The sequence below is a fragment of the Pantherophis guttatus genome, chromosome 8 (genome assembly GCF_059756535.1).
Source record: "Pantherophis guttatus breed Tessera chromosome 8, ASM5975653v1, whole genome shotgun sequence".
Lineage (NCBI taxonomy): Eukaryota > Metazoa > Chordata > Lepidosauria > Squamata > Colubridae > Pantherophis > Pantherophis guttatus.
Window position 1 is genome coordinate 61,244,578 of NC_142070.1, and position 24,545 is coordinate 61,269,122.

Below are 24,545 nucleotides of genomic sequence, written 5' to 3' on the forward strand. Positions count from 1 at the left end.
ATTTTCTTTCCAATCCTTTAATCAAAATTGGGGTTACTTCTTCTAATTCTTAAAATTTTTCAGATAATTTTATCCAAAAGTCAATTTTCTTTTTAGGTTTTTGTCCCTTTAAATTCCGCTTGCATCCTCTTTTTCTCCCCCCATGCCCGTTAGCCACTGTTCCTATGCTGGAGGTTTCAGATTTAAAAATAATTTTTGTTGTTGTTGTTGTTACTTCATCTGTGGGTTGGCTGTGACTCACCCAGCTTCAAAAACTCCATTACATTCACTGCTCCTGCTCAATACTTAGTCCGGTTGCCCCAGCTTCTTGACAGCCGTAATGGCTGCTGCCCCCGCCGCCAAATTGGAGAGATTCCTCTGACCTTCGAGGAACTTGCCTCTTCCTCTTGGTCTTCCGAGGTGCCTCTCCTTCTTCCCCGTCCCTACAGGATGGTTCTGATCCGAAGACCCCTCAGCAGTGGTTCGTCAATCTGGGTTTTCGCGGAGCTCATCAGAGCCCGCTAATTCCCCGACTGTCTCACCGTGATGCTTCCTGTCGAATCACAAGGTGAGGAGGGTTTGGGGCACCTGCTGCCTACTCTGTCCCATCTCTTTTGGTTTGCAGTTGGAGAGCAGGTTACCACTGGTCATCTCCTTGGCCCCCTCATGGTTCTGGAACCACTGAGGCCTCCAGCAGCTCGCACAAGTCCATTAGGCCTCTGTTGTCGCCACCCAGAGCACCAGGCCCAGGGAAAGCTTGATCCCCATCGATGCTATGGCCGCCCAAGCCCAGCCAGGATTGTGTGCCTTCCCCCTCATCTCTGCTGGGCCTGGGCAGCCAGGGCTCCCCTGGGAATCTGGCACTTGCAGTGGCCTTTTTTGCCTGCTGGGCCTGGTCGTGCTTTACCACCTCTACTCAGCCTTTCTAGCTGGCTGCTTTGCCTCCTTTGGGCTGGGCAGGTCCACCGAGCAGTGGCAGAGTTGCCACCCAGAGTTGCCAGGGGTAGAGACCCCTGATGACGTGCCTCCTTCAGTGGGCTGCTCGGTAGGGAGAGCCGAGCCCTGCCCTGCAATGCAGCAGTTCCAGAGCGCTTTCAGGGCGCTGCCTGCTCAATCCTTCAGACAGAGCTCCTGAGGCTGTGGTCTATTTCCTGGACTGAAGGCAGCCTTCTATCTTGCAGCCCCCCCTCCCCCAGCCGCATCTCCATTCCAAGCTGAGGGTTGCAACCAAATGACCCGCTCGGCCAGCGTTCCAAGAAGGTGCGGCTTGGGCGTAGTGAGGCTTCCCTCCATGTGAGCAAGCGAGTCGGCAAGGCACTGCCTGAATTTGTCCCTGGGGCTCAAATTCCCTCTTCCTCCAGCCTTGGGATGGGCACCGCTTCCTACCCTGCCCCCCACACTTCGGGTAAACCTGCCTGGGGCACAGCATGTTGGTTCTGGTAGGAGACAGGGAAATGCTGCACTTCCTCTCCCACTTCCTGCAGGGCATGCTGGTGAAGCACCCTTCTCACTCACCTGCTGCTGCAGTTGGGTGTGCAAGGGGAACATGCCCCACACAGGGAAGGGAGACACACACCCATAGCACTTGGCCAAAGGGCAGGGGTGGGCGGGGGAGCAGCTGCAGCCAGCTGGTGGAGGGGTGATGCCGGTGGGTGGACTGATGCGCACAGGGAGGGGAGTGCGTGGGAGATGGCAGCATCAGAACCCTCCTTGCCTCTTCCCCGAAGCACCTCACACCAGCTGAATCCCCTGCCCCAAATGCTGCTGCCGCCACTCCCTGCCTTTCTTAGGATGCTTGTGGCGGCACTTTGGACAGGACAATGGCAGCAGTGGGGGAGGGGCTAGCGACACTTCCTGGAATGCACTCTGGCTCTTCCCCGAAGCACCTCGCATGAGCTTGCCCCAAATGCCGACGTTGCTCCCTGCCTTGCTCGGGATGCTCGTCCTTCACTGCCCAGTTCCAGTGGGGCAGGCAGAGTTTAATATCTGTCCCCGGGGAGCATGCTGAGGGGGAGCTGGAGTGGCCAGATCCCTTCCAGGAGGCCCTCACGATAAAGAGGTCCCGTTGCCACTACTTTGCCTGTCAGGTGGCAGCGAGGCAACATCACTGGTAGGAAAAAACCCCAACCTCTGACCCTGTGAACGTCACCTCTGTTGTGGATGGGCTTGCACGGTGACAGCAGGAGCAGGAGCCCCGCACTAAGGGTGGTTTTCCTCCTCTCTACTCAAGAAAAGGGGTTTTGGCACAGCATTCTGAAAAAGCAGCATTTTATGTTTTCTTAATTGGAATATGCAAGTAGGTTTCCCGTGCTCTCCTATCTCTTTTCGTAGGTTTCAGATTGAGGCTCCCCGATCAAGAGCAGGGCTGAGGGGAAGCCAGCCTTAATTTCAATAGCCAAATTGGGGGCGGGGAGGGGGAGAAAGAGGCAGCCCTTTCTGGGAAGGCAGGCCAGTCTAGTAATCCCTCATTTTCCATTCCCCCACCAATTAAGGGAGCAGGCAGGCTACTATACTTGGTAGTCTAGCTCAGCCCAGGAAGGCAGAGGAGGCCCTTGTGCCAGAAGGGGCTTGCCTGGGTCTCATGGCTGCTGCTTCAGCCACAATGAAACACATTACCTTGGCAAGGGAGCTATTAGGGAGGGGGCAGAGGAATCAAGCCTAGAGGAGAAGCACCTCTTTTCCTTCTTGTCTGTTCTGGCATTGAGCTGCAGTGGAGGGAGAGCAAAAAGAGCCTGTGCTGGTTGGGGGACTTGGCCGGGGAACAGTCCCAAGTATGCAGGAGGTTGCTGTTGAGGGGTGCCCTGTTTCCAAGTTCTGGAGTAGACATAAACTTGCTCCTTTGCCATTCTAAGGAGGCCCAGCTCTTGGGCTGAGTCCCTTGCCTCCCACTCACCAAAACAAGGAGAGGCAATGCCTTCCCTGGTTTGTTCTACTTGTTGATTGTAAGCTCATTCGGACTGAGAAGAATTGCTGCAAAACTGAGTTTCCTGAAGTGGACCACTAGACTCCTAAACAACTTTAAAAAATGATCTAGTAAAAAGAAAAGTCAACCAAAAGAGCAACATGCAAACAAAATCAAATCAAATACCCCCAGGAGCAAAACAAATCAAAGTTTAATTTTTGTGTATTGTTTAATGGTCTGCTAAATTGGCCATGCCCACCCAGTCACATGACCACATAGCCATGCCCCCACCAGCCAGTCTGGCCCCCCAATAGTCTGAGGGACCTATTTAAAAAGTTTGAGGACCCCTGATCTAGGATAAGCAAATATGTTGGTAAGCATAGTACATACATAGTCAAGGCAAAAATACACAGAAGACAATAGAAAAGCCTTCTATTTTCTAGAATAGAAAATTCTAGAATATTTTCTAGAATAGAAAATAAATGGAACCAATTTTCTATGGTGTTTTGATAAGATTAGTTGTATCTATCCTTCCCATCCTTAAATGGATGATAAGGAAAGTCCAAGGCTCTCAAATAATCTTGAAATAAGCAGGTGATACACAATTTCTGTAGTGGAAAGCAGAATATGTATATGGAAATTGACAGAATAGTTGCTTTTGTTAACAAGTCACATGTCTAAACTAAACACTCAAAGAAAGAAACACATTTTTTAGGGAACAAGCTTGGACTAAATCTTCTTACAATGTCAGCTAGATAGTTCCCAGGAAGATCTTTTCATGGCCTCCTCCTACATTTTCACAGATACCCATCTCTGGTGAGAAAGAAATGCTCATCCCAACCCCTCAGGATTTAATCATGAATGTAGAAGGGTGGTGGAGTGATATTACAAGCTGTTAGTCCCTCTTCAGGGTCATAACCCTAAATTGTATCTCTTCTATCCACAAATCTGGCTATGGGTCCATTTTGAGTTAGCCACCAAAACTGTGAATTCCAGATGCTGGGCAGTGAGAGTAGCAAAGCAGAAACATCTGGGAAGAAACCAGTTACTGTGATACATGGAGAGATAGATAAGAGATTCTTTCAAGATCCCTTCATCCATGGAGAGCATGGTTGTTACTAAAAAGGGCAAGTGTGGGTGCTATACACTTTCTGCTGCTATAAACAGTAAAAGATGGGGTTTTTGAAAGTGAATATGGCTGCCAAGAACAAATCAGATGCAGGTGCAAGATCTCAAGCCTTGAGTTGTTTACATATTTCCTCCCAGCTGTCACTACTGGAGCACTAGAGCATGCGGGTGTGTTTTTCACCAAGAAGCAACAGCTGCACTTGTTCTACTTTGATATAATGTCAAGCAATTGCTGCCCACAGAGTGGCACAATTCAGAAAACCCACTCCCAACTTCTCCCAGCTCCCAGTGGACAACACCCACAGGATGGGTGGTGTTTGAATGTGTGTGTCAGAGAGAGAGACAGACAGACAGACAGAGATGAGGCAGAAGCTGAGAGGAGGAGGAGAGTGGTATGTGAATTGGCATCAAATCTGCCTGGTAGTTGGGAGTCACTTGCTGTGGTTAGCTCTCCAAGGGAGTGTGAGTTGGAAGCAGAAAAAATCATCCTGGTGTTAAATGCATGGAATTCAGTTCAATGGCCAGCCTAATGTGCTCTCAAAGTCACAGAGAGGGAACTAATCAATTACATGCGTGCCCTTACATTGTTGTTCACTATTATCAAATCAGATTTTAATGACCCAAATAATTTGTATCATAGTTCCTTCAAGGTACAGTATTTAGCAACCACTTTTCAAAAGAGGGAAATGATTTTAAAGGTTTTCCTTTATGAGGTTCCATGGAATTAACCTTCAATAGGTGCCCCTGGCTTTCCAGGCATTGGAGGAGCAGGGGGAGTTCTGGGGAAAAGATCTAGCAGGATCTCTGTTTATCTTCTTTTTTCCCTCTTCCCTTATGCCCTTCTCCAACTCATCAGTGGGAGCAAGAAAATAAGGTTCAGCCAGCCCTCGTGTCTGCCACAACATAATAAGGGGTGCGGGGAGAAATGTAAACATCGTAATTACTTTGGGTTCTGTTTTCAAAGGCGCTGGAGAATCCCTAAGGCACATTTCCCTCCCAGTTAAGGCACAGAGGCAGACTCATTACAGACAGCAAGGACCGCAGGCATGAACCATACCCCCAAATCCAGGACGCAGCCTGTTGTCATAGCCATCCAAGAGGCGGTCCAGGATGCGTGTAAAATTCTCCGGCCATAATTTCTCTTCCTTTCTGAGCTGTCCCGGGAGCGCGGTGACACTGGAAGTCGAAGGAAAGAAAGAGTGAACCCAGGGGCAACACATGCGAAATTAGGAAAGAGAGCGCGATAAGACCGCCACCATCGGGGGAGGGGGGACCTTGCCTCGCTGGTTCGCGCCCACTCCCAATTTTCTGGCCCCCTCCTATCCCTAATTCTGGGCATCAGATACAGGTGCAAGGAAACTGTAGAGCGCGGCGGTGGCGGCAGGAGGGGAAGAAGCGAAGCGAGGACTAGAGTGCTTACCAGGTCGCCCAGCACAGGAAGTGTACAAAGATGATCGACAGACCCGAAAACATAGCGATCGTTGGCTCCTTGGCAGAAACCATCTTCGCTTGCCATACTTTAAGCCTGGTTGCGCGTTTCCCCGTCGCTAACGCCTTGTCCAGAGAGATCACCCGGCCGCTAAAGGGGGGAGGGGGCAGGGGAGCGAACGGGGCGGGAGAAGGAGAGGAGGGGCGGACGATCCCGCCACTGGCACGCACGATCTTCTAACCGGGACCCCGCCTAGGCAACGATCGGGTACACGCCGAAAGGCAAAAGGAGGAGGAGGACGAGGAAGTAGGGCCCCCTCCTCAAGCCAAGCCCCCACACAGCCCAAAGCTACACCTTGTCGTAGCCGAAGCCGAGGCACGTTAGCTTCTGAGCGCGCGCACCAGTTCCTCCCCTGCGAGTCCTTTCCCTTCACTCTTTGGGGGATCCCAGGCTTTCAAACCCCACCTCTTCCTCGTAGCCCCTCCTTCTCTCCTTCCCATTCCCATTACTCCGATTCATCTCCCCTACGTCTCATTTTTGCTTCGGTTTTACTTTTTTTCTTCGCTTTAGCAAGATTCGGGGTTAACTTAATTTCGTGGAGTTCTCTGCGCGGATCGACAAAATCAGTCTCGACATATCAGCCAGCCATTAATGAATCTCCGAGCATATGCAGAGTGCCTCGACGATTACCCTTCGGAAGATAACGGAAAGTCCTGCTCGTCAGACACACCTTCTGCAGCCAAAAGTACAGTATAAGGCTAATTAATGAAATAATAAGGAAAAAGTATTTATTAAGTGTGCCTTATTTCCTCCTTGTAACCAAATAAGTCACTAGCACCAACACAATCTGGGATTAGGAAGCTTCTTTAAAATTACCGGAGATATACAGGAGAACTCTTTTCCTTAACTAAAATTAAAGTATTAACTAGAATTAACATTACTTTAACTAGGATTAAGATGAAATGTTAATATAAATTGCTAGTCCATGTATGATGTGCCATCTGCTAAATAAATAACCAAGATTAAGTGTCTATGGCAGTGGTTCTCAACCTTCCTAATGCCGCGACCCTTTAATACAGTTCCTCATGTTGTGGTGACCCCCAACCAGGGGTGGGCTCTAAATATTTTTTACTACCGGTTCTGTGGGCGTGGTTTATTTTGTGGGCGTGGCTTAGAGGTCATGTGACTGGGTGGGCGTGGCTATGTGTATAGGGACTACTCAGAGGGCTGAAAAAAGTCACTTCTGACAGGTCCTCGGACTTTTGACTGGTCCTCACACTTATGACCATCCTCACATTTATGCCTGTGCAGCATTCTTAACAACCATGTCACTCATTTCACAACTGCTTCTCTTTAACATGGTGATAAGATAGGGCAAAAAGCGTAAAATGTGAGGACAGTCGTAAATTCGAGGACTGGTCAAAAGTGCAAGGACCAGTCAAAAATAACTTTTTCAGCCCTCTGAGTAGTCCCTGTGCACAAAAGGACTACCCAGAGGGCTGAAAAAAGTGATTTCTGACAGGTCCTTGCACTTTTGACCGGTCTTCGCAGTTATGACTGGTCATCATTTATGTCCATTGTAGGATTCTTAACAACCGTGTCACTCATTTCACAACTGCTTCTCTTCACCATGGTGACAAGATAGGGCAAAAACGTAAATTGTGAAGACAGTCGTAAGTTCGAGGACTGGTCAAAAGTGCGAGGACCAGTCAAAAATAACTTTTTCAGCCCTCTGAGTAGTCCATATGCATAAAAGGATGCAGCAATAGAGAGGGATGAAGGAAGGGAAGGGAAATTAGAGTAGGAGTGAGGGTAAGAGAGGGAGGAAGAGAGGAGGGGAAGGAGAAAGGAAGAGAAGTAGGGACAAGAAGAAGGGGGGGAAGAGAAAGTAAGAAGGAAAGAAAAGACAGAGGTGGTAGGTTTGAGGAGAAAGATTGCTGTACAATAAAAAAGATGAAAGGGAAGAAAACCAACCCCAAACAAATATAAAGATATTAAGATAAAGAATGAATTGTTAAACTTTAAAGAATAAAAGAGAACAAATATGAATAAATAGCAATAATTAGAAGCACACATACAAACATACAATGTATTTTCTTTGAACAGAGTATTTGGCCGGTTCACAAATTTAAACAGTTGTAGGAGGTTAGTACCCACCCCTTTCCTAGAAGAATGAAATATTTTGGGAAATATTAAAAAGGCAGAATATTATATTTTCCTGGATGAGAAATGGAGAAGCATATTTTACAGACAAAGCAGCTCCCACCTTCCTGCCCCCCACCCTTTGTTAATGGGCCAGAGGCAGAAAGTCAATCCTTTGTCAAAGGACATTTGCAACCCAATAGCAACAGAAACTAACACAATGGGCCCCATCTAGCAACAGAAACTCACCATACGTGACCTGGGAAGCATGTGATCTGGGAAGCACATGTGACCATCAGCCAGCAAGGCTAGCTAAGACCCCCACCCCCTGGGAGTCTGACAACCAATCAGGATACTCTTTTGGGGCCCCAAGAAATGCAAAGCCAGAGAGAGCATAAAAACCCGAGGATTTACTATATCTGCTCCTTTTCTGTTCAGGAACTCAAGCCATGTGATCCTGTCCACCATTAAACCATCTTTCCAAGCAGTCTCCATGTTTCCAGTGTCTTTTTCCCCTCTTGGAGCAGAACCCAGAAGAATATTTCTTCCAACACAGTGTTTAGTCATTTCAATTAAATTTACAATTTCTATATTTCTTTTTTGCCATATTTATTCCTCATCTATTTTTTAAAAAAAAAACAATATTACCCTTCATCCTCATCTCTAATCTTAATCAAATTCAATTTTTCCCTTCTATTCTATATTATACCCCTTCTATGTTTATATCCATCCTCACATTGGTTAATTATGTAATTATGTAATACAGTTGTTTAATACAAATTCAACATTTTAATATAAATCAATTAGTTATATAACTATCTTTTTTGTATATTAATCAATATGAACATGAATATTCCAATTATTTCCATGCTATCCAATTTCTTACAAATCCATTAATTATATTTACCAATAATAATAAACCAAATAATTTCCCCCATATATTCCTCCAAACCACAACTTAACCATTTCTGCTTTCAACACAATATACAATTAATAGTATCTCAATTATTACAATTCCCTAGTTAAATAGAGCTTTTTTCTTTTGTGTTTTAAAATCTTGAACTCTCCTCTTTTCCCCTAAATTTCCCATTGTTTGCACCTACCTTTTTTGGTGAGCAAAAAGAAAAAGAAATCTCTCTCCCTGCCTCATTTTGTCACGTTGCAGCAAAGACCCTTTCAGTTTCGTTTTAGCTAGGGGAAAAAAATTGCTGCAATACTCTTTGCAGCTTGCAAAGGAGCCTGCACAAATCAGCTGAGAGTCGGGAGGCCCAGCTAATCAACTTATGCTAATTAACCTATTCTGAAGCTGAAAGAGGCTGTTTTTTCTATTTTTGCAGGCACGATCTTCTCATTTGTTTTCTTTTAACACTGATCACCTGTAGGGCGGCCCTTTGAAGCCCCGTGGCAAGAATTTAAACAGTTTTTTTCCCTCTAGCCATCAGCTGGGACTTAGGAGGCAGCAATAGATTGGGAGTGGGTGGGGTAAGCGAATGGCGAACGGCGATCCAACAGAGGCAGAGGGTGAGTGAAGGCGTGGGGGGGTGAGAGAGGGCTTTGGCGACCCCTGTGAAATGACCGTTTGACCCCCAAAGGGGTCGCGAGGTTGAGAACCGCTGGTCTATGGAGATTCACAGTCATCCAGTTGATGGTTGTGCCAAAGGTTCTTTTTCAAGAGGCAGCTGGACTTTCTGGTTTTTCTTTGAAGACATTTCACATCTCAACCAAGAAGCTATAAAGTTCTGAGCTCAAGAAGCTTCTTGGATGAGAAGCGAAACAAACCTCTTCAAAGAAAAACCAGAAAGTCCAGTTGCCTCTTGAAAAAGAACCTTTGGGACAACCAAGATTAAGGATAAATTTTGCTTCCAATATAAAAAGAGCAGAATCATTAACAAGCCTCTCTCCAGCCCTGCCTAATTTGTCTACTACCTTTCTCTGCTCCAGATGTTACAGACTTCCTTGAATGGCATTATGGGTGACCACATCTGGCCTGCAGGTGATCACAGATGGCAGCAAAAACAGGGAAACATCTAACTCTTGGCTGACATGAAGCTTTTTATAGTCCAGAGTGGAGAGCCTTGTTGACACCCTCTCTCTCATTTCTTGAAAACCTCTATAGTACATAACATACTAAGTTGCTGCACCTCTTCTCACTGATTGGTTTGCAGAGTTTGTCTTTCTCATTTTTCTGGCTGAGATCAAGTTGATGTATTTTTCATTGGTTCTCAGAGCTGGGGTGGATGGGAATTGCCTAGAAGACAGTAAAATCAGAGAGAAAAATAAATGATAGATTAGATTACAAGGTGGATTCCCCCCCCCTTAGAAATCATGGAAAGCTGCAGAGAAAAGGGGGAATTGCAAATTAACTGCTTTGTTAAAAAATATCTCTCAACCCATCAATGTATGCAATTGGATTAATTGTCACTGAGCACAAAGCACATTAATGTCAAAGTCACAGACGGAACTAATCAGTTACATGTGTGCCCTTACATTGTTGTTCACTATTATCAAATCAGATTTTGGTGACCCAAATAATCAGTATCACAGTTCCTTCAGCAACCACTTTTCAAGAGTTTAGAAATATTTCTGTTCAATCAGAGGTTGCTGGATTTCTTCAGGCAGAATTCCATTTGACCCAGCTGGTAGAAAAGGCTCCTCCAATCAGAAAGGCAGACTTTTTATCTGGGCCACTAAAAATACTATATAGAGATTGAATTTTTATTGCACGATCTCATACAAGGCCATTCAGAAATTATACCCACTGAATTAAATAGTGCTTACTTCCAAGTAATATGTGTGACAGTGTTCTGCATTCTTAGGCCTTCTAAACATACTGGTTTATACCGCATCTTAAAGTTGCCAGTTTGAAAAACGCACATTACATAATAACACATTACATAATAACCACTGAACTCATGGACTTTAGATCTACGTTATCTGGCATTGTAAGAAAATATACCATGAGGTATATTAAATTGCCTTCAATTCCAGCATATGCTTGAATGGTTCCAATTTTTCTTTGAGGTCTTCATCTATATGCCTTCTGAAAATAGTTTGGGATAGCAAACATATAATGATGCTACTTCTGAAATTTACTTCAATTCTGTTCAGATCTGGATGTCCCCCATGCAACACTCTTTGTGGATTCTCTGACTGTGCCATGACAATAGTTATTTATTCACAATTGCAAACTAAGACTGCTGGCTTTATGGGCTATAGAACTGGATATTCATTATTTGGAATCAGCTGGATGAACAACAGCCAGTTTTGGCAATTGGAGAATTTAGTCTGACTTGTTGCAGTCTCTAAGCTGAGAGGTCCTACCTTATAGCAAGGTAGGTCTCTAAGGTCTCTAAACTGAGAGCTCCTACCTTATAGCAAGTTGAACTTATGGACCACTTGGAGGTGAAAGTGGCAGATGGTGAACTCTTTACCTCAGTCCTTCCCAAAGTCAACTCCAACGTCTTACCTGTTCATCCTGGCAAGATGTTGGAGTTGACTTTGGGAAGGACTGAGGTAAAGAGTTCACCATCTGCCACTTTCGCCTCCAAGTGGTCCATAGGTTCAACTTGCTATAAGGTAGGAGCTCCAAGTGATTTGAATTAACTGGTAGGAGGAGAATGAATGTTGGTTAACAGCATTTCTCATTCTCATTTTTCTAAAACAAAGCAAACTGCTGGATATTTATCCTACGGTTGGGTAGGTAATATATAGAAAAATTATGTTTGTGACTTTAAATAATATAAGAAGAATGATTGGCTGTGCTATGATCAGGCAGCCATAAAAGTAGACAGGAAGCCTGGGAGCTCCTGCTCCTGCTATTTGATGATTGATCTCCTGAAGAGGGACTGTGTGTGACTGAAGAGAACTGTAAGCAAACTATGTTTTGTGTTGGAGAGTGATTATTCGAAGACGTGTTATCATTGTTTTGGGAAACCAAGTTTGTTTTTTCACTAAGAGTAAAGAATGTTTTTTTTTTCCACCATTCAGAGTCTGTTGACGTTGCTGTGTGTTTAACCAGCAACGTATCTCTTTGCTGTCCGGTCCATTGCATACTATGCAGAGGGAAGTTTTACCCTCAACACAAACATTTTCATCTGTTGAATTAAGGTAAAGGTAAAGCTTCCCCCACACATGTGTGCTAGTCGTTTCCAGCTCTAGGGGCAGTCCTCATCTCAGTTTCTAAGCCGAAGAGCCAGTGCTGTCCGAAGATGTCTCCGTGGTCATGTGACCGGCATGAGTAAATGCTGAAGGCGCACAGATACCTTCCCACCAAATTCAAATTCAATTCAACAGCTATCTGTTGAATTCCATAGCTAAATTCAGTTCTTTTTCCTGTTGCTTACTCCAAGATACAGTCTCTCTCCCATCTAAAAAACAAATAACAAAAAAAAAAAACCAGCAATTATTTAGCTTGTAGTCTGTGTTCAGCAGAGGTGGTATTCAGCTGGTTCACACCGGTTCATGCAAACCATTGGCGGAAATTTGGCCATGGTCACTGAACCGGTAGCAATGGCCAGCTGGCCACGCCCCTGAACCAATCCCCCGGTTGCCGCTCTTTCACCTCGCCTGCCATGTTCGTCGCTGCCATGTTCTTCATGCACATGCATCCCATTGCCTTGCAAGTCCAATGGGATGCACGAAGAACATGGTGACAGCAGCAGCTTTTTCCACAATGTCTGGTACTTTTCGGTGGCCTGCAGCCAGCCGCCACAGCTGCATAGCGGCTCTCAAAGAGGCTTCTTTGCCAGCCGCTTTCCAGCAGTGGCGGCTAGCTCTGATCAGCTTGCCTTCCAGACTCTGGACCAGCCGCCGCAGAAGGTAAGCAGCCCAAACAAAAAGGGGGGTGGGAGGAAGCAGGGCTAGGGCCAGGGCCGCTGAAGGAATGGAAACGGATGACTGGTGAAGGGAGGGTGGGGGTAAATAAGTGGAAATTCCAAACATTTTCTTACCTTTTCCTGTGAGCGTGGCTAGGTGGGGGTCATGTGACTGAGTGGGCATGGGTGATGTCAAGTTGGCCATGCCCAATCAGTCACATGTCCCCCCACCTAGCCACACCCACTGAACTGGTAGTGAAAATTTTTGAAACCCACCACTGGTGTTCAGGGCTGACTCCTAGCTATATGGTCATAAATCTGGAAGGGCAAAAAATGCATGATGACAAGGCCAGCAGACTCGCTGTGCAAAGCGTGTACAAATTTGTGGGTATATTTGGATGTGGCTTGCGGCATATGCAGCCATGCCTCTGCCCAGCAACACGGAAGCGTTGCCTATTGGCTGTGAAGTGACAGCTCAGCTGGCGGGAGAAATGAGCGCGTGTCATTGGCCGCCCGCTTGACAGCTGCTGTATAAATAGCAGCCGTGACAGAAGTTCTGTGAGCGTGTTCATTCTTGCCGTGATTAGTGTTAGTTGTTATTGCCTGTGACCATTGCCTAATAAAGGGAATTGTTATTTCACACTGTCACGCCTTTTCTCACCTCGCTTCAAACAAAGCATATATATATGCAAATTTAACATAGGGTAACTATAGAACTTGGCCAGAAGTTCCAATGAAAATAGTGGGGAGCAGATATAACACAAATAAAAAATTACAGACTGATCTCTTTACTAAACACCGATTATAAAATTTATATGAATATAATGGCAAATAGGATGAAAAATTATTGAATTATAGGATATACTCAGATCAAAATGGGTTCTTACCAATGAGGCAAATAAAAAACAATATGAGAACAGTAATTAACGTATTAGAATACTATGAGGTGCATCCAGAAAGGCAGGTAGCACTGGTGTTTCTGGATGCACAAAAAGCATTCGATCAGATTAATTGGCAATTTATGATTCAGCAAATAAAAATCATGAAATTCGGGGAGAGATTTGAATAAATGATAGCCTCTATATATACGAAATAAAAAGCAAGTATACTAGTAAATGGAGATCCTACTAAATTCTTTGAAATAAATAAAGGAGTACGACTTTCACCTTTACTTTTTATTTTAACATTGGAAAATTTACTCATGAGAATTAGATCAAATAAAAGAATAAAAGGACTAAATGTAAAACGAGAAGAATACAAGGTCCAAGCATTTGCGGACGACCTTGTATTCTTCTTAGAAGAATCATTAAGAACAGGACCAACATTAATACAAAAGATAGAAGAATTTGGAAAAGTAGCAGGTTTAAAAATTAATAAAGATAAGACTAAAATGTTAACAAAAATATAACAGGAAAACAAACAGAAGAATTAGTTAACGAATTAGGATTGCAGCTAGTAAAAAAGGTGAAATATTTAGGTATAAATTTGACAGTTAGATGTGCAACCATAAAGGAGAACAATTATGAAATTTTAGTCCAACAAATAAAAGAAGACTTAGAAAAATGGGGGAAATTGAAATTATCACTACTAGGGAGGATAGCAAAAAACAAGAATCAAATTAACACAGCTGCCTGCAATTTACTGCTGGTTCGAATCTCTCCAAGGCTCAAGGTTGACTCAGCCTTCCATCCTTTCTAAGGTAGGTGAAATGAGGACCCAGTTTGTGGGGGCAATAAGCTGACTTTGTATAAATATACAAAAGGATGAAGGCTATTGCTTAACGCATTGTAAGCCGCCCTGAGTCTCCGGAGAAGGGCAGCATATAAATCAAATTTAAAAAAAAAATTAAGTATTTTGCAAGACGATAGAACCAGATGTGGATTAGGATTGCCAGCATGGGAAACATACTACAAAGCAACATGGATTAGAGAATAGGTGAGCTTGAAAAATCAAAGACTATTACAATTAGAAGGACATGATTTGTTGATGGGGTGGCACGCCTTCTTATGGAACACCGGAAACAAAACATATAAATATTTTAGTAGTCACATACTAAGAGACTCATTAATTTGTACATGGCGAGAAATCAAAAGCAAACATTACATGAAAGTTCCTGGATGATTATCCACAATGGAGGCAACAATACACCCCAACACACTAGCAATACAAAAAATGATAGGATATAATGAAATATTGGATTCCCAGAGAAGATTAAAAACACAAGAACAACTTAGAGAACAAGGAATACAGATAGACTGGTGGCCCTACTTACAGATAAAAACAAGATACAAAAAAGACCAAGAGGAAGGAGGAATTGAACTAAAATCGAACTGATTAGATAAATTCTTAGAATCCAAGGAAGAAAAATTAATTTCAAAAATTTATAAGTACTTATTGGAATACGACTTAGCAGAAAAAATAATAAAAGGACAAATGATAGCATGGGTAAGAAATATTGGACATAGCATACAATTAGAAGACTGGGTAAGAGTGTGGGAAACTAATTATACCATGACAAAATTGGCAGTTTATAAAGAGAATCAGTATAAAATATGGTATAGATGGTATCTGGCCCCTTCGAGATTAGCAAAGATGTATCCAAATTTAAACCCAACTTGCTGGAAATGCAAACAGGCACAGGGCACTTTTTTTCATGTCTGGTGGCTTTGCCCAAAAATTAGGAAATTCTGGGAAAAAATAAAAACATGGCTGACAGAAATAACAGCAGAGGAAATAGAGTTTAAACCAGAAATTTTTCTATTAGGTATGATCAAAGAAACTTATAGGAAAAAATAAAATATTTAATATTACATATAATTACGGCAGCTAGATTTGCATTAGCTCAATATTGGAAAATGGATCAATTGCCAACAGATCACCTAATAATCCAAAAAAATTACAATTGTGCTGAAATGGATAAATTAACATTTGAATTAAAAGATAAGGTAGACTCAAAATACTACACGGCATGGAATAGATGGTACGATTGGATAAATTAAAAGAAAAGAGAGTAAATGTAAAATTAGGTAAGACAACAAAATTAACAAACAGGCACCTTCAACAAGATAAAGGATGTGATAAAGTGACAAAGTCACTTTCTATATTTTGCTTTTCGTTTTTCCTTTTCGTTTTTCTTTTTTTCTTCTTTTTCTCTCTTCTTTTCTTTTTCCTTTTAATTTTGTTTTGTTTTCTTTTTCTATATTTTGCTGTGAGTAAGTAACGTTGTTCAGACTAATATAAATGTATTTTGTATATACTGTATTTTATCTTTTTAAGTTTAATAAAGTTTGTTTTTAAAATTAAAAAAAAAAAGAAAATAGTTGGGTTTTCTTTTAACCACACAGATTCATGCTGAACTTTCACAAAGTATCTTGAGATGACTAAAATGGATCCTTTTCGTTGTAGTTAGAAATTCAAGTAATAACTGCAAGGAAGTCAAAATAGTGCATGCTGAGAAGAGGCTGGCAGTGGCCCACCTGAGAGACTACGCAGTGAACCATGAACTCAGCATGGCAGCCCAGAACCCTGGAGATTCAAGGCAGTTGGAGGCAGTTGGAGTGAGAGGCTGCCCGGTGAACCTTTGACCAATGCAGCAGCCCAGGACCCTGGAGATTCATGGCAGTTGGAGGCCAGCTCAGCAGAGGCGAACTAGTGACCCAATCAGGCAGCCCAGGATCCCAGTTGAATGAAGGTGAATCATCAACCCAGCCCAGTAGCCCAGGAATCCAGAGAACCCAGCCAGATAGCCTAGGAGCCCAGCTGAGAGATGGCACTGAGTGGCGGTGAACCAGCAATCCAGCCCAGCAGCCAAAGAGCTCACCCAGGAGCCCAGATGAGCAATGGCAAATGGGAGGCAAACCAGAGACCCTGCCCAGCAGCCCAGCGGCCTAGCAGAGCAGCAGTGATATATACTCTTAATTTTTTTCTTCTTTTTCTATTAACATCAAAGTGCATACTGTTACATGCTTGTACACTAACTACAAACTGATGTTATTATTTATATAAGATACATTCTTATATAAAGAACATAAAATACCAAGTTACATTCAGCATGTCAACTGTCTCACAAGAGGCAAGAATATTTTAGACCACTGCTACTCTACAATAAAAGATGCCTATCTCTCTCTACTAAGAGTGGCTATGGGACACTCTGATCACTGAATGATTCACCTTGTACCTGTTTATAAACAAAGACTTAAAATCATAAAACCAATTAGCACAAGAGCCCGCCAGGGCTGTGTACTCTCTCCATTACTCTTTTCTCTCTATACCAATGACTACATCTTGAATGATCCCTCTGTTAAAGTACTTTGCAGATGATATAGCAGTCATCTGTCTCATTCGAGATTATGAGTCTGCATATAGACGAAAGGTAGATCAATTGGCCCTATAGTGCAGCCAGAACACTCTTAAAACTGTAGAGATGATAGTAGATTTTAGATTTTAGATTTTAGAAGAAGCTCTCCTATTCTACCACCTCTTTACAATATTAGGCAACACAGTATCAACAGTAGAGACTTTCAGGTTCGATTATCTCTAAGGACTTGAAATGACATATAACATCAAAAAAATCATCAAAAAAGCACAACAAAGAATGTTATGTTATGTTAATTTTATTTATATACCGCCCTTCTCCCAAAGGACTCGGCGGTGTACAGCCAATTCAAAAACATAAATATACAGACATCATCATTAAAAAGTAATTAAAATCAATTAAACAGTTTTGGCCAAAATTTAAAACCTCAAGTTAAAACTCCAATTTAAAAACCACTTAAATAGACAGCCCCGCCTGTTGGAACAGTAGGGTCTTGAGGGCACAGTGAAAAACCCGGAGGTCAGAGATTGTACGTATTTCCGGGGGCAATTCGTTCCAAAGGACAGGAGCTCCCACTGAGAAGGCTCTCCTCCTGGGTGTCGCCAGCTGGCATAATTTGGCCGACGGCACCCTGAGGAGTCCCTCTCGGTGGGAGTGAACTGGTCGGTGGGAGCTATTGGTGGCAGAAGGCGGTCCCGTAAATACCCTGGTCCTATGCCATGATGCATAGAATGCATCCTATGCCAGAATGTTCTTCCTGTATCAGAAAGCTTCAATTGCCCAAGGATCTACTGATATAGTTCTACAGAGGAATTACTGAGTTTGTCATTTGTTTCTCGGTAACTGATTTGGCACAGCAACCAAACAGGACAGGTACAGAATTCAACAGATAGTTAGGACTGCAGAAAAAACAATTGCAACCAGCCTGCTTTCCATTGAGGATCTTTATACTGCATAAACCAGAAAGAGGGCTGAGAAAATACGTATCTACAGACCCTCTTATCCTGGACATAATCTATTTCAACTTCTCCCCTCAGAACACTGCTATAGAGTATTCCATGCCAAAACAATTAGACAGAAAGATAGTTTTTTCCCCTTTGCCATCACTCTGCTGAACACTTAATTCCCACAGCACTGTCTCATTTTTTCATCTTTTCTCATCTTCTCATCTTTCCTACTATCTTCTCCCACTGGTTGATTTATCAATTGTTGTTTGTAATTTATGATTAATGATTCTCACTATAATTTATGATCTATGACCTATTACTTGCTATTTATATGTACACTGTGAACTTATGCACCTGAAACAAATTCCTTGTGTGTCCAATCATTCTTGGCCAATAAAGAATTCTATTCTATTCTATTCTATTCTATTCTATTCTATTCTATTCTATTCTATTCTATTCTTCTATTCTATTCTCAACTGATACACCAGTTTTCCTTTTCAGTTGATATTTTATTTTCTCTATCATCTTTTATTGACCTGTTATTTTATATATTTATCTACCATTTTATATATCTTGGATTACAGACCAAATCTAGAGGACGAGCAAAAGACTGTCTTTGAAGAATAAAAATGTTTGGTCTAATTATTTCATTAAAAAAAGAATAAAAACATTCTGAATTTTTGGGAATTTTGAAAACATTTGAATATTTTAATTTTTAAAATTGTCCAAAAATTAGAAAATTTCTGCTTAAAAGCATCTGTTTCAAATTTTAAATAATTTAAAAAAACCTTCAAATTAAAAAAGGAATTAAAAAATTATTTAAAAACTGAAAATTTTAATGAACTTTTAGAATTTTAAATTCTTAATTTAGAACTTTTTAAAATTTTGGAAAAAATCTTTTACATTTTCAAACATTTTGTAAATTTTTAAACTTTTTTAATTGAACTAGCAAAAAGAAACAGTCCTAGAAAAAGAGATTGACATTATAGTGATTTGCAAAATGTGTTGAATATACCTTATGTGCTTATGCCCATAGAAGACCCAAATTACAGATATATCAAATGTAAACTAAATGAATTACTGGAAGAAAAAATAAAGGATCTAGAGGCAACTTTAGCCACTTTGAGAGTCAACCTACAAAAAAGAAACTCCAACTTAAACAAGAAGACTATATCCAATCTTAACATAATAAGAAACAAACAACTATCAGAAGAAATGATCCTGTACATGAACTTTAGAGACAGACAAATTGAAACATGTCACTCATAGAAGAAAACAACAACCAAGAGCAACATCCCTGTTGTCTAATTCATCCCAGCCCAGTGCAGCCCCACTGGAGCTGAGCAATTGATATCAAGTCTCCCCAAAGAAGAAAACATGCAGACCCCTAGAAAAGGGACATCATCAAGAGTTCCTTTGATAAGAAGAAAAGTAGCCCAGATTTCCATGGGGGGAAAGGGTGTCTGTTGGTGATAGGAGATTTACTTCTCATTGGAACATAATTAGCCATCTGTAGACCAGACAAGCAATCTAGGGAGGTATGTTGTCTCCCTGGAGCAAAAATCGAAGATGTGGCCAAGAACCTTACTGAAATAATACTAAATTCTACTACTAAATACTAATACTAAAATAATAAAGTCCACAGATTACTATCCCTTTTTTTTCCTTTATGTGGGGACAAATGACACAACAATGAACCTAAATACAATATCAAGAGACTATGAGCAACTTGGCAAGAAAGTTAAGGAGTTAGGAGCTCAAGTTTACATGTTTTCATCTGTACTTCCAAAAAAAGGCCTATGAAGGAAAAAGGGGTTTTAGAAATGAACCACTGGTTTAAGGGTTGATGCTGCCAAGAGAACTTCAGATTCCTTGATCACGGTCTCCATTACCTACATGAAGGGCTACTGGCAAGGGATGGGCTTCACCTTACAAGAACCAGGAAGAGTGTATTTGGAAAATGACTGGCTCAGCTCAACCAAAGGGCTTTAAATGAGAACTGAAGGAGAGACCAATGTTTAGGACCTAATCCCATGCATAAACTCCAAGATAACAAGGAGGTGCATTGTGATGGGAAGGAAGAAAAACTCAGATACAAAGTAGGAGATGGGGAAAATATAAAGATATAAAGGACTGAAATGCTTACCTACTCAAAGTTTAGGGAACAAACAGGGTGAATTTGAAGTACTAGTACATGAGGGTAGTATCTTATAGTTGCCACTACTGAAACTTGATGGGATGAAACTCATAAACAGTGGGGTACTATTCAATATCTTCATAAATGACTTAGATGAGGGAACAGAAGAGGAATTTACCAAATTTGCAGATGATACTAAGCTGGCAGGAATACCTAACACCCTAGAAGATAGGCTCAAGATCCAGATGGATTTTGACAGACTTGAACACTGGGTTCTATCTAACAAAATGAAATGCAATGTAGAGAAAAGTAAAGCCTTACACTTAGGCAAGAAGAACCAAAAATATACATATAGACTGGGTGAAACCAGGCTTAATAGCAGTAATTGTGAGAGGGATCTTGGAGTCTTAGTAGACAACCAGTTAAATATGAGTCAGCAGTGTGCAGCGGCAGCCAAAAAAGCCAATGCAGTCCTAAATTGCATTAACAGAGGGATACAATCAAGATCAAGTGAGGTACTAATACCATTCTATAAAGTCTTAGTAAGACCACACCTGGAATACTGCATCCAGTTTTGATCACCAGACTATAAAAAAGATGTTGAGACTCTAGAAAAAGTGCAGAGAAGAGCAACCAGGATGATTAGGGGACTGGAGACTAAAACATATGAAGAATGGTTACAGGTACTGGGCATAGCCAGTCTATTGAAGTGAAGGACCATGATAGCAGTGTTCCAATATTTAAGGGGCTGCCACAGAGAGGAAGGGGTCAAGCTATTTTTCAAGGCACCTGAAGGCCAGGCAAGGAATAATGGACAGAAACTGAATAAGGAGAGATTCAACCTGGAAATGAGCATTTTTCTGACAGTGAGAACAATCAACCAATGGAACAGCTTGCTTTCAGAATTTGTGGGAGCTTCATCACTGTAGCTTTCAAGAAGAAAATGGACTGCCATTTGTCAGAATGGTGTAGGGTCTCCTGCTTGGGTGGGAGGTTGGACTAGATGACCTATAAGGTCCCTTCCAACTCTGTTAATCTGTAATGACTGAACATAGTAGATGAAATTTCAGAATCATTGAACCACATCTTTCAAAGATCCTGGGGCACCAGGGAACTACCAGAGGAGTGGAAAGGAGCTGATGTGTTTCCCACCTTTTTTTTTTAAAGGGGGGGGAGGAGATCCAGGAAAATGCAGACCAATCAGCCTGACATTAATACCTGAGGAAATCCTGGAAAAGTTAATCAAACAATAGATCTGCAAACACCTAGAAGAAAGCAAAGTTATAACCAGAAGTCAACATGGGTTTCTCAAAAACAGATCATGCCAAACAAATCTTATTTCAGTCTTTGACAAAATGACTAAATTAGTGGACCAGTAAAATGCTATGGACATAGTAAACTGGATTTCAGAAAGGCATTTGACAAACATCACAACCTATTTCTAGGTAAGCTAGAAAAAAGTGGGATAAACAGCAACTCTACAAGATGGATTCATTACTGGCTGACAAACTTCTCTCAATGTTTAGTAATTAATGGAACCACATCTACATGAAGCAGTGGGGTATCACAAGATTTTGTTTTGGGCCCAGCACTCTTCAATATCTTAGTAAATGATTTATATGAGGGAATAGAATAGAAGGGGAAATCATCCAATTTGTAGATGATACCAAGCTGGCAGGAATAGCCAATACTCTACAAGATAGGCTGAAGATCCAGATGGATCTCCTCAGACTTGATTACTGGGGCCTATCTAATAAAATGAAATTCAATGGAGAGAAAATTAAGGTTTTACACTTAGGCAAAAACCCCAAATGTACAGGTATAAATTAGGTGAAACTTGGCAGACGTGATGTCAGAACCATTGAACCATACCTTTCAAATATACTGGATCACTGGTGGACTACAAGATGACTGGAAAAGGGCTGATGTAGTTCTCATCTTCAAAAATGGGGAAAAATGAATCCAGGAAACTACAGACCTCTCAGCCTCACATCAATCATGGAATCCAAGTGGCAAATCACTTAACAATGAGTCAGTAGTGTGCTATAGCTGCTAAAAAAGCCAATGCAGCCCAAGGCTGCATTAACAGAGGAATAAAATCAAGCTCACATGAAGTGTTAGTACTGCTTTTTAAGGCCTTGGTAAGACCACACTTCTTGGAATACTGCATCCAGTTTTGGTTGCCATGATATAAAAAACATGTTGAGACTCTGGAAAGAGTGCAGAGAAGAGCAACAAACATGATTAGAGGACTAAAGAACTATTGCAGGAATTGGGTAGGTCCAGCTTAATGAAAATAATTTATTTATTTGTTTGTTTGTTTGTTTGTCAAACATGTACAAGATAACAAGAATAGTTATGAATATAAACATAAAGTAAGTAAGTACAAATAAATGGGGACAGTAAGACAGGGACAGTAGACACGCTGGTGCTTATGTATGCCCCTTTACAGACCTCTTAAGAAGGGAGTGAGGTCGGTTTCCGGTTACGTCATCGTGTCAAGCAAGACGGGTATGGAGATCGCTCCTGTCCCTTTCTTGTAAACTTTCCAGTCTGGGCAGCTTTTCTGTGCCGGTGGCAGCCCTGGAGAAGTGGCCGTAAGTGGAGAGGAGCAGAGAGCGCGTGTGAAGTGGCAATCTGATGCGCAAAGGCAAATCTCTCCTGTCACAGGCTGGGAAGACGGCGCCAGTAATGGCGGCCCCAAAGCGATGACTACCTATTTTGGAAGGGAAACCCAATCGTAGACGGGCAAGGAGCCCTCTTCTAATGTAAATTAGTCTACATTGTGATGGACCTTTGATCCTTTTGATCTCCCTATTGTGAGTGCTGTAGTGGTGGAGGAATGTTCTGAATGCCCTTTTACGATTGGAGCTAAGACGAGGAAAGCGGCTGCTAGTTTATTACACCAGGAACTTTGAGCTGTTATTAAATTGTGCTGACTGAAAGAAATATTGGATTTGTACTCGATTGATGGGAAGTATTGTTGGATGGTTTATTTCCTCCCTCCCCGCTGATAAATTAAGAATTAAATTAAGAACGGTGGTCGAAAGGAAAGATATATCCCTTGGTAGAGAAATACTCTTCTTCCTTCTTTTCTATCATTAGAAGGTGTGTGTATGGAACAGTACTTTACCCCCCTCTAGTGGCGAACTGTATAATTACACTATATACTGTGCTCTTAGGAGAGAAGAAATTTGAATCTGTTTTGTACTTGATTATACGTGTTTGAATGAATTACCCCCATTGATTATTATCCTTATTGACTAGACTTGACCTGAAGAAATTATATTTCTTGAAATGGAAAGGTCAGCCTTTTACTTGAGGATACAAAATGTGGTGGAGCCTTTAAGAGATATTGTGGCGGATATTTTGGCTGGGATTCTGGAGATAACTAAGAAAGATGTCCTGAGAGATATAGATGACGTTTTCTGTGTATTTACAAGTTACGCTAGGAGGGAGAGACTTCCGACAGAGGTTCATGTTAGACTATCAAAAAAAGCTCTTAGGGAAGAAGTGATTTTGAAGTCCAGAGACAAAACGGTGACATATAAGGACAAACAATTGATAATACTGAAGCAACTCCCCAGATGGGTATGGGAAATACGACGAAACTATCATTTCTTAACCACTCAATTAAGAAAACACAAAGTACTATACAGGTGGTTATTACCGGAAGGGTTACAATTTACTTGGGCTGACAAAAAAGTGAGAATTGATAACCTTAGAGATGCTAGAGAATTTTTTATAAGCCATTTGAACCCTTTAGAAGCGGAAGTGGGAGAAGAGTCAGAGGGGAAGAGTGGGGAAGAATAATTAAAGGAGGAAGAGAGAGGGGAACCAGAACAGCTAGGTGGGAGAAAGAAAGGAAGAGGACAGACGCAGATACAGGCAGAAATAGGAGCCGAGGGACTAAACGAGAGAGAACAAGATAAACAAAAAAGAAACTTCAAGTAGAAGGCAAGTAAGGGCAACAGAAGGGAGAAGGGATGGGGGAGGAAATTCGACTATTGTCAGTTAACATTAATGGGCTGAATACCCCGAATAAGAGAAAAAAGATCTTTAATAAATTAATAAAAGCACGTTTGAATATTATATGCCTTCAAGAAGTACACGTGAAAAGAGATCATCTTTATTTACTGAATTATGCCAAATTGGGTCAATTATATACATCTCTAGTGGAAACTAAAAAAAGAAGAGTAGCGATTTATGTTCAAGAGCATATAAACTAATATGCTAATTTTAGTGAGACTAATTTCTGCAGATGAAGAAGGGAGACTTTTGATAATTGAAGTAGAAATTTGTGGTAAAAAAAAAGCATATTGGTTTGTATTTATGCACCTAATGGGAATCAAAAAGTTTTTTTTCAGAATCTTTATAGTAAATTGGTAGAACTTGATTACTCACATATTTGTGTTGTGGGGGACTTCAACGCCATAGATGATAAGGATAAAGATTATATATCTGGAAATAAGAATCAGGAGGGAAAAAAGAGATCAGCAAAGAAAAGATTGCCTACTATTTGCCATCAAATTCAAGAGGAATTTGGATTTAGAGACATTTGGATGGAAAAACATCTGGAAGATAGACAGTACACATATTTCTCCGCCAGGCGCTCATCTTGGTCGCAGATAGATGCGGTTTGGATGTTGGGGGAACTGAGGCAGGGAACACAGAAAGTAGAAATAGGCATCAATGAGTGGGCAGACCATAATCCATTATGGATTATAACATGGGGAGGCTTGAAAACAAGGC